The sequence below is a fragment of the Bubalus kerabau genome, chromosome 1 (genome assembly GCF_029407905.1).
Source record: "Bubalus kerabau isolate K-KA32 ecotype Philippines breed swamp buffalo chromosome 1, PCC_UOA_SB_1v2, whole genome shotgun sequence".
Classification (NCBI taxonomy): domain Eukaryota; kingdom Metazoa; phylum Chordata; class Mammalia; order Artiodactyla; family Bovidae; genus Bubalus; species Bubalus kerabau.
Window position 1 is genome coordinate 209,646,571 of NC_073624.1, and position 10,676 is coordinate 209,657,246.

Consider the following 10,676-nt stretch of genomic DNA (forward strand, 5'->3'; position numbering starts at 1 on the left):
CTCCAAATTCAGTAAGCATAAAGAGTGGTTTCATAATGTGGATGTGGGAGAGAAGAGGTGAATGAGGATAGTGCTGTGCAACGGATTCATGACACAGTAAAGTAAGTGCCCCATATAAAGAGTCACCTCAGATGAACTGATGAGTGCATAGAAAAGTAAAAGGCTAAACTGAAGACTGCATTGTCTCTCATGAGCTTAAGTATCCCTACTGGAGATATGAAAATTTTATTAACACACATATGAATAAAATGTGTGACTGTCACCAAAAGATAGGGATCAGAAGTTCACAGTCATGAAGTAATAGTTTGGTAGAATTTTTGAGAAAATGGAGATCTTAGTGATAATTTGATTCATTTCTAGAAATGATCAGTGAAGTGAAAGTGTCTCAGTCATGTCCAACTCTTTGCAACCCCATGGACTATAGAGTCCATGGAATTCTCCAAGCCAGAATGCTGGAGTGGGTAGCCATTCCCTTCTCCAGAGGATCTTCCCAACCCAGGAATCAAACTGGGGTCTCCTGCATTGCAGGTGGATTCTTTATCAGCTGAGCTGCCAGCCTGGAGAATTCCACGGATTGTATAATCCATGGGATCGCAAAGAGTGAGACATGACTGAGTGATTTCACTTTATAGAAATGATCGGTGGCTTACTCAAAGTTCAAGGGTTGTTCACTTCAAGTACTGGAGCTATAGTCAAGCAACCAGATTCTTAGTACAAAAAAAAAAAAAAAAAATTCCCAGTAAAGGAAGAGTTTTGCTCATTCAATGATTCACCAAAACATCACAATAAAAAAATCATTCTTGAAAATGTGACCCAGCCCCAAGTTCTGTGACATTATGACAAAGAAAGATAGCATGATGAGAGTTACAGGAATGAGTTCAAATTTTGTGAGTCAATTATGTCATCACAAATTCTACCCCTGAATTTATCCAACCTGCTAATATGCCAAAGACCCCAAAAAGAGCAAATCGACATGGTGCAGTGTTCTCAAACTTAACTGTATGATTCCAGTTTATCTTAAATATCATCAATAACAAATAAATCTGAGAATATCACTTACTGATGGTAAGCTAGCAGTATCCTCTCTCTCTATGCAGGGTGCAAATATTGTATAACTAGTAGTATTTTATTTCAATAATTAATAAGATCCATTAATTCAATACATATGGCTGTAAAAAGTAGGAGAGTTGGCAAGGTATTTTGATGTTCTAAAATTGCTGAAAATCTCCAAGTCAGTGATGGTAGGTGTGCTAGATTTGCTTCAAATGCATATGTGAGGGCAGTTTTAAAATTAGAATAGGTTTAAATTAGAGAGAAACACTTATTTTTCCCTAAGAAAGGTGTAAGCAAAAGAAGTGAAAATGATCCACAGAATTTTCAGAATGAGAAATATATGTCAGTCCCGAGAGATAAAGTGTGTCATAAAACTAATAAAATTACGAGACATTCATTTTATCCCCCGGAGCATTCAGGAAGGAGGCAGACTGTGATTACATCAGGGGAGTGAAGTTGGAGGAGAAAAAGCTTTGGGGATTTTCTTCCCTATTGAATAATTATAATTCTACTAGAATGTCTATACACATAGAATTGTTCATATGTGTAGAGAAGTGTTAGTTTGAATGCTATTTCAGTGTTATTTTAGATTTTTATACTGCAAAACATTGATTGTCTATGCATCTACACAATGGTGTCTGTATCTTGTGAAGAAAAGCATGAAATATTTGTTCACTACAGTAATTTCAGTACTTGTGTTACAGATTTTTTTTCAAAATTCAATTATTCTATCACTGGAGTATAATACAGTGATGAATTAATATTTTTATTGATGGAACAAGATTATTTTTACTGTAGTAAAATACATGTAACATAAACTTGCTACTGTAACCATTTAAAAATGTACAGATCAGTGGAATTGCACATTTACAAAATAGTACAACCATCATCTGTATCTAGTTCCAGAACTTTCTTATTAACCCCACCAAACCCCTTTTTAGCAGTCACTTTCCATTTTTTTTCCTAGTCTTTAGAGAAATCTACTTTCTGTCTTTATGAGTTTGCCTATCTTGGATATTCCATGTAAATGAAAGCATACTGTATGTGGGCTTTTATGTTTGACTTCTTTCACTTAGGATGGTCTCAGGTTTTTCCATGTTGTAGTGTGTATCATTATTTTATTTACTTTTAGAGCTGAGTTATATTCTATTGTATGAGTTTTCCACATTATGTTTATCTAGTTATTTGTTGATGTTCATTGGAATCCACCTGCAATGCAGGAGACGCCGGTTTGATTCCTGGGTTGGGAAGATCCCATGGAGAAGGGACAGGCTACCCATTCCAGTATTCTTGGGCTTCCTTGGTAGCTCAGATGGTAAAAAATCTGCCTGCAACGTGGGAGACCAGGGTTTGATCCCTGGTTGGGAAGATCCCCTGAAGGAGGGCATGACAACCCACTTCAGTATTCTTGCCTGGAGAATCCTCACGGACAGAGGAACCTGGTGGGCTATAGTCCATAGGGTGGCAAAGAGTCGGACAAGAATGAGCAACTAAGCACATTGGTTTATTTGTTGATGGACATTTGTGTTATTTCCACTTTTCGCTATTGTGAATAGAGCTGCTAATGACATTTCTCTACAAATATTATTTGAACATCTGTTTTCAATTAATTTGGTGCACATCAGGAGTGGAATTAATAGATCACATGGTAACTTTGTGATTAGAACTTATTTTGGGGACTTCCTTGGTGTGGTGGTGCAATGTATGAGAATCTGCCTGCATTGCAGGAGACCTGGGGTCAATCCCAGGGTCAGGAAGGTCCCCTGGAGAAGGTAATGGCAACCCACTCCAGTATTCTTACCTGGAGAATTCCATGGACAGAGGAGCTTGGCAGGCTACAGTCCATGGAGTCGCATAGTCGACACGACTGAACAATTAACATTTTCACGCTTTCACACTATTATATTTACTATGCTGTTGTTTTTCAGTGGCTAAATCATGTCTGACCATTTGTGGCCCCATGGACCTTAGCTTTCCAAGCTCTTCTGTCCATGGGGTTTTCCAGGAGAGAATACTAGTGTGGGATGCCATTTCCTTCTTTAGGGAATCTTCCTGAACCAGGGATTGAAACTGGGCTTCCCGTGTCTCCTGCATTAGCAGGTGGATTCCTTACCACTGAGCCACCAAGGAAGCCATAGTTTTGTATTATAATTTGAGATCAGGAATTATGAGATTCCAGTTTTGTTATTTTTCCTCGATTGCTTTGGTTATTTGGAATCTTTTAAAGTTTCATCCAAATATTGTGATTACATTTTTTTTTAAATGCCATTTTATTTTGATTGAGATTGCTACAAAACTACAGATGGCTTTGGGTAATATGGGCATTTTACCAAGATTAGTTCTTCTGATCCGTGAACGTGGGCTCTTTCCATTTATTTGTGTTATTCCAAATTCTTCAAATTCTTCCAAATTCTATTCTTCAAATTCTTATAATTTTGAATATACATATATTTTATCTCCTTGGTTAAGTTTATTCCTGAGTATTTTATTATTTTGATACTATTGTGAATTGATGGACATTTGTGTTATTGTGTGAATGGGAAACAACCAAGCAATGTATGCAGTGAAATATGTGGTTGACACAGTCTACTGCCTTACAATCCAATATGGGTCATTTTTACCAATAAATATTTTATCTTATTTTTGAGTGCAAATTACTCTTAATTTAACTCTGCAAAGAGCTATTATGAACCTCATTTTAAAGGTGAGGCAACTGAGGCTTTGAATGGGCAAATGACTTGCTCAAGGTCATGTGGCTACTAAATGGTGGAGAGATTTGCACTCATAAATATTTATTTCTTACCTCACATATTCCCTTAGTGACCTAATGTAGACTAATGGATTCATTATTAACTAAATCCTAAAGACTCTTTGAATTGTATCCCTGGCCAGTACTCAGTTCCACACTTCGGACTCAAACAACTCATTGTCTATGTTGCATGTTGATTTAAAGGTGTTATGAAATGACTCTTTCCCCCCACCAGCATTCATATGTTGAGGCTGTTACCTCTATTGTGACTGTGTTTGGATATGAGGGATTTAAGGAATAATTAAGTTTATATGAGGGAGCTCATGTGTCACATCCTAATCCCATAGGATATGTGTCCTTATAAGAAGGTGGAAAATACCAGATCTGCATCTCTTTCTCCCTGTTTCTATCCCCCAGTGTGCAGAGAGGAAAGGCCATGTGACCACACAGTAAGAGAAAGGGAGTCTCCGAACCAGGAAGAGAGACCTTACCAGCAATTAACCTGATGACACCTTGGTGTAAGACTGATCTGTCTCACAGGTCCAATGTCTGACCTGTGAGAAAATACGTTATTGTTGTTTAAGCCATTCTACATGTAATATTAGTTCAAATTTAAATACAGATGGCTAATACACATTCTGAACTTAATGCTTCTGAAAATGAACCCTGTTTCCTACCAGACCTTCTTTAGCTTCAGGATACCCATCTCACTTGATGACAACTCTATTCTACTTGTTTCTCAGGTTAGAAACCTCAAAGTCAACTTTGACCATTCTCTTTTCTCTTTCTGATGGTTGTCAACCACCTACAGAAGAGATGCACCTATATAAACTTTGTATCCTTTGAGTAACTATATTGGTATCAGTTACAGCAGTACATCCAGTGTAAATAGTAGTAAAAGAAAATTAGAAAATTTTATGAAGAAATAAAAGAATTATGTGCATAAAAAGAAACATAAAAACTACTAAGTTTTTATATGTTTATCACTATGTTATTTTCCAGCCTCTCACTACTTATTGCTCCATAACAGCCATATGTAGTTGGTGCTATTACACAGTTTTACACATGAAGAGAATGAGGCTCAGAGAGGAGAGTTAATTGAATAAAGTCACATAGTCACTAAGTAAGGAACCAGGTCCTATAGCAAGTATGACCTGACCTCATACCAGATACCAAAACCCTGTGCTTCATGCCCTTTCCTTATTATCTACATAGAGGTCTTGGTCCTACAAAAATGTGAGTTCTTCTGACATTAATTTAAACTCTAGCTCACTACCAGAGTCCCAATAAGATACTGTAGCTCACTCCAGAGTCCCAATAAGATACTGTTTTTGAGTCGCAGGAATGGAACTTATTGTGACATTTAAGATAGTAAAGTAAGTATAGGAAGAGCTATGAAATTTCTAAATTTGAAAAATAGAAAGAATAATGATATATTCCTTGCTCTACTAGCTAAGAAAATATTCTATTAATCCACAATTATTGAAAGTATGCTGTGAAAGTGAAAGTGTTAGTCGTGTCCAGCTTTTTGTGACCCCAGGGACTGTAGCCTGCCAGGCTCCTCTCTCCATGGGATTTCCCAGGCAAAAATACTGGAGTGGGTAGCCATTTCCTTCTCCAAGGGATCTTTCTGACCCAGGGTTTGAACATATTTCCTGCATTGCAGACAGATTCTTTACTGTTTGAGTCACCATGGCTGCATCATGCATAAATAAATATTAAAATAACAGAATTGATATTCCCCAAATAAACTTATATACATAAGAAATTTAATTTTTGGAAAATGTATAATTTCAGGATAATAGTAGAAATATAGCTAATTGAAATAAATTGTGGAGGGACCATTGAATAAACATTTGGAATATATTTAATATAATTCTTTCTTTGTCTTATTATGCACACACACACACACACAGACATTGTAGAAGGGATTGAAAAGATAAGAATAAAATAGTAATCTATTAAACACAAAATAAACACAATTTTGTGGTTGGAGGACCATTTCTAAGCATATTTCAGACATCAGGGCATAAAATAATTTGCTCTGACTTATTAAGATAGTCTGAAAACATAAACATCAACATTTGCCTGGGGTCTGAAAGACCCCTCAGCACCTGGATCTTAAGGATCTCTCAGAGATCAACCTAGATGTCCATCAGCAGATGTATGGATAAGAAAGCTGTGGTACATATACACAATGGAGTATTACTCAGCCATTAAAAAGAATACATTTGAATCAGTTCTAATGAGGTGGTTGAAACTGGAGCCTATTATACAGAGTGAAGTAAGCCAGAAAGAAAAACACCAATACAGTATACTAATGCATATATATGAAATTTAGAAAGATGGTAATGATAACCCTGCATGCGTGACAGCAAAAGAGACACAGATGTATAGAACAATCTTTTGGACTCTGTGGGAGAGGGAGGTGGGGGATGATTTGGGAGATTGGCATTAAAACATGTATAATATAATATAAGAAATGAATTGCCAGTCCAGGTTCGATGCAAAATACAGGATGCTTGGGGCTGGTGCACTGGGATGACCCAGAGGGATGGTATGGGGAGGGAGGTGGGATGGGGGTTCAGGACTGGGAACATGTGTACACCCGTGGTGGATTCATGTTGATGTATGGCAAAACCAATACAATATTGTAAAGTAATTAGCCTCTAATTAAAATAAATAAATTAAAAAAAATTTCTATCACACTTTCCCTCACTCCCTTTCACCCATCCCTGACAATTCTCCATCTGAAATTCTTTCTCCTCTAAAGCCTTTGCACTAGTTACTCTTTCTCCATGAAATTCCCTTCACACTCATGCTTTGTATCTCCCTCTCCCATTTAATTATGAAGAGCTAAAATGGCAACTCAAGACCTCCTGTAACCTTCTCCACTCTCACCCTATTGACTATTGGTCTTGTCTTGTCTTAACCTACATTCTCTATAGCCTTGCTTATTTGATAAGCTTGTATATCTGCGAAAGGGTGACATCATTTCTTTGTTCTTGCATCTCCAGCACACAAAACAGGTTGCATATACAAAATAAGTTAAAATAATGTTCCATTTTGTTGAATGAAATAAGGACTATAAGAAGTTATAGTTACATGGTTGATGAAATTTAATATACAAAATTTAAAGCTTTTGTACCACAAAGGAAACAAAAAAAATCATATCAAAAGAATAAACATCCCACTGGAAAAATTATCACTTCTAATAATGAAGGGAAATACGTTCATGTATAAACTACTCCTTTAAAGCAATAGGAAAATGTAAAACAATAAGAACAAATATGAAAAAAGGGGAAAACAATTTAGTGCAGAAAGCATATAGTATCCAAAACATTTCAAAAGCTGTTAAAACTCACTAGTGATCAGATTATTGACAAGCAAAGACTAAAATGATCCACAGAATCCAAAGTTAGTGAAATTGTGAGACTGTATGCCTTTCCACATGCTATTGGTAAGAGTATAAATTTATAGTTTATTAACAATTTCAACATTTATATTTCCATAAAATATAAACATGTGAACATTATTTGCTTCAGAACTCTAAGATCCATCTTCTATAACTAGTAGTCAAGTTTGCAAGAATTTCAATACATATGGATTTATTTTAATTTTGTATGTTATAATGAAACTGAGGAAAATGCTCATAGTAATTAAAATTTCAGAATACATATTCAGTTCAGTCGTGTCTGACTCTTTGTGACCCCCATGAACTGCAGCACGCCAGGCCTCCCTGTCCATCACCAACTCCTGGAGTCCACCCAAACCCATGTCCATTGAGTTGGTGATGCCATCCAACCATCTCATCCTCTGTCATCCCCTTCTCCTCCTGCCCTCGATCTTTCCCAGCATCAGGGTTTTTTCCAATGAGTCAGTTCTTCCCATCAGGTGGCCAAAGTATTGGAGTTCCAGCTTCAACATCAGTCCTTCCAATGAACACCCAGGACTGATCTCCTTTAGGATAGACTGGTTGAATCTCCTTGCATTCGAAGGGACTCTCAAGAGTCTTCTCCAACACCACAGTTCAAAAGCATCGATTCTTTGGTGCTCAGCTGTCTTAATAGTTTCACTCTCACATCCATACATGACCACTGGAAAAACCATAGCCTTGACTAGACAGATCTTTGTTGACAAAGTGAGGTCTCTGCTTTTTAATATGCTGTCTAGGTTGGTCATAACTTTCCTTCCAAGGAGTAAGTGCCCTTTAATTTCATGGCTGCAGTCACCATCTGCAGTGATTTTGGAACCCAGAAAAATAAAGTCAGCCACTGTTCATATATATATATATATATATATATATATATATATATATACACATACATATTGATGTGCAAATATGTCTGAAATGTTTAGTGAAAGAGCTTGCCAGGAAGTCATGAGCTTGCTCATTTCTGGTTTGTTTTCTAATATCTGGCATTACAACCTTGGATCAAGGAGGTTGCCTGCTGAGTGTGTCTACAGTTTTTAACCATATTTTTGATACCATCTGACTCCCTCTACTTCACACACTATCCTATTCCAAGCTGAAGGACAAAGTGGAGTATGATTACTTTCACTTTAGTCTCGGTGTCCCCAAGGCAAACTCTATGCCCAGTGCATCTGGTTTATAATGTCAAAAAACAGTAGAGCAGGACAAGGGCAGAGGTGACTTTGGCCATGAGCAGGGGTATCAGTGCTCCATCTAGCAGAGATATGGGAGCTGTATTATATATATATATATATTATAATTATATATATTATAATGTCTTAGATGACTAGACTGATAAGGACATCATTTGTTATAATATTTAAAATTTCTGAAATGTTTTTAGAGGAAAAGGCCATCATTTGTCATAATATTTAAATTTTCTGAAATCCCTTTCAACTATACTTGAGTTTGTGTTAATGGGGTGACTTTTGGAAAGTCTCTAGGTAACCACTGGGGCTTCCCAGGTGGCGCTAGTTGTAAAGCACTCATCTGTCAATGCAGGAAACATAAGAGACATGGGTTCAATCCCTGGGTCAGAAGATCGCCTGGAGAAGGGCATGGCAACCTACTTCAGTATTTTTGCCTGGAAAAGCCCTGGAAAGAGCAGCTTGGCGGATTATGGTCCATTGGGTCGACTTACCATGCACTAGATAACCAGCAGACTGGGGCTGGTTCCCAGAGGAATCAACCAGGTGGTTATGGTGGTGAAACATTCAGTCCTGCCCCTTCCACCATACACCCAACTGCCTAACCTCAGAAGATAGGAGAGGGGATGGAGGTTGAATCATTCACTAAAGGTCAATGATTAAGTCAACCATGACTATGTCATGAAGCCTCAATAAAAACTCAGAAATGCAGGCTGTAGGGGGTTTCCATGTTGGTGAACAAGAAAACATCTTCATGTCATGAGAGTTGAACACTTCAAAATACATGGGAATAGAAGCTCCTGTGTTGAAGGCTCACCTGGATGCCACCCTATGTATCTCTTTATCTGGGTATTTATTTGTAATCTTTAATATTCTTTGGAATGAGTGAATAATTAATTTAGTGAGAAAAATGTTCTCCTGAGTTCTGTAAGCCATTCTAACAAATTAATCAAACCTGAAGAGGGAGTCATGGAAACCTTCAATTTATAGTCGAGTTAATTAGAAGCACAGGTGACAAGCCAGACTTGTGATTGAGGCAACCCCATGGACTGTAGCCCACCAGGCTTCTGTGTCCATGGACTTCTTCAGGCAAGAACACTGGAGTGGGTAGCCATTCCCTCCTCCAGGGGAGCTTCCTGACCCAGGGATCAAACCTGGGTCTCCTGCATTGAAGGCAGATTTTTTACTAGCTGAGCCACGGGGGAAGTCCCTATTTAGAAGCACAGCTGACAAGCTAGACTTGTGATTCAGGTCTGAAGTCAGGTACAGTCTTATGGGACTGAGTCTTTAAACTGGGTATCTGATACTATTTTCAGGTAAAGAGTGTCAGTTAAATTCTAAGGCTATGCAACATGTGTCAGAGAACTGATTTTTGTGGGAAAACACCCACACAGATATGCATTTCAGATCAGTTTCCTGATGGAAGGAAGGGAAGTCATCCCATTGACTTCAATCCCTGTGGGAAGTGTGGCTTCATTTCCAGACTGTGCATACTTGAGTTAAGCATGTGAGGAGACCCTGAGGGAAAGAAGTGGGGTATACAAAGGGGTCTGGGGTGACTCAGGTTCGGTTTGCTTGGGTGAGAGAGCATCAAATCCTGTGTTCAAAAGCTTGCTGCAAAAAGGGGTAAGAGTGACAGGAGTAATCATGGAGATTCAAAGATTCTTATATATTGGGCAAAAAAGGTGCATAGGTGCATAATACAAAAAAGTAGGTGGCTAATTTCCAGGCTTCAACAGTATGTGAACCGTGAACTTCCAGATGTTCAAACTGGATTTAGAAAAGTCAGAGGAACCAGAGATCACATTGCCAACATCTGCTGGATCATCAAAAAAGCAAGAGAATTCCAGAAAAATATATACTTCTGCTTTATTGACGATGCCAAAGCCTTTGACTGTGTGGATCACAATAAACTGGAAAATTCTTCAAGAGATGGGAATACCAGACCACCTGACCTGACTCTTGAGAACTCTGTATGCAGGTCAGGAAGCAACAGTTAGAACTGGACATGGAATAACGGACTGGTTCCAAATAGGGTAAGGAGTACATCAAGGCTGTATATTGTCACCCTGTTTATTTAACTTATACGCAGAGTACATCATACGAAATGCTGGGCTGGATGAAGCACAAGCTGGAATCAAGATTGCAGGGAGAAATATCAATAACCTCAGATATGCAGATAATACCACCCTATGGCAGAAAGCGAAGAACTAAAGAGTCTCTTGATGAAAGTGAAAGAGGAGAGTGAAAAAGT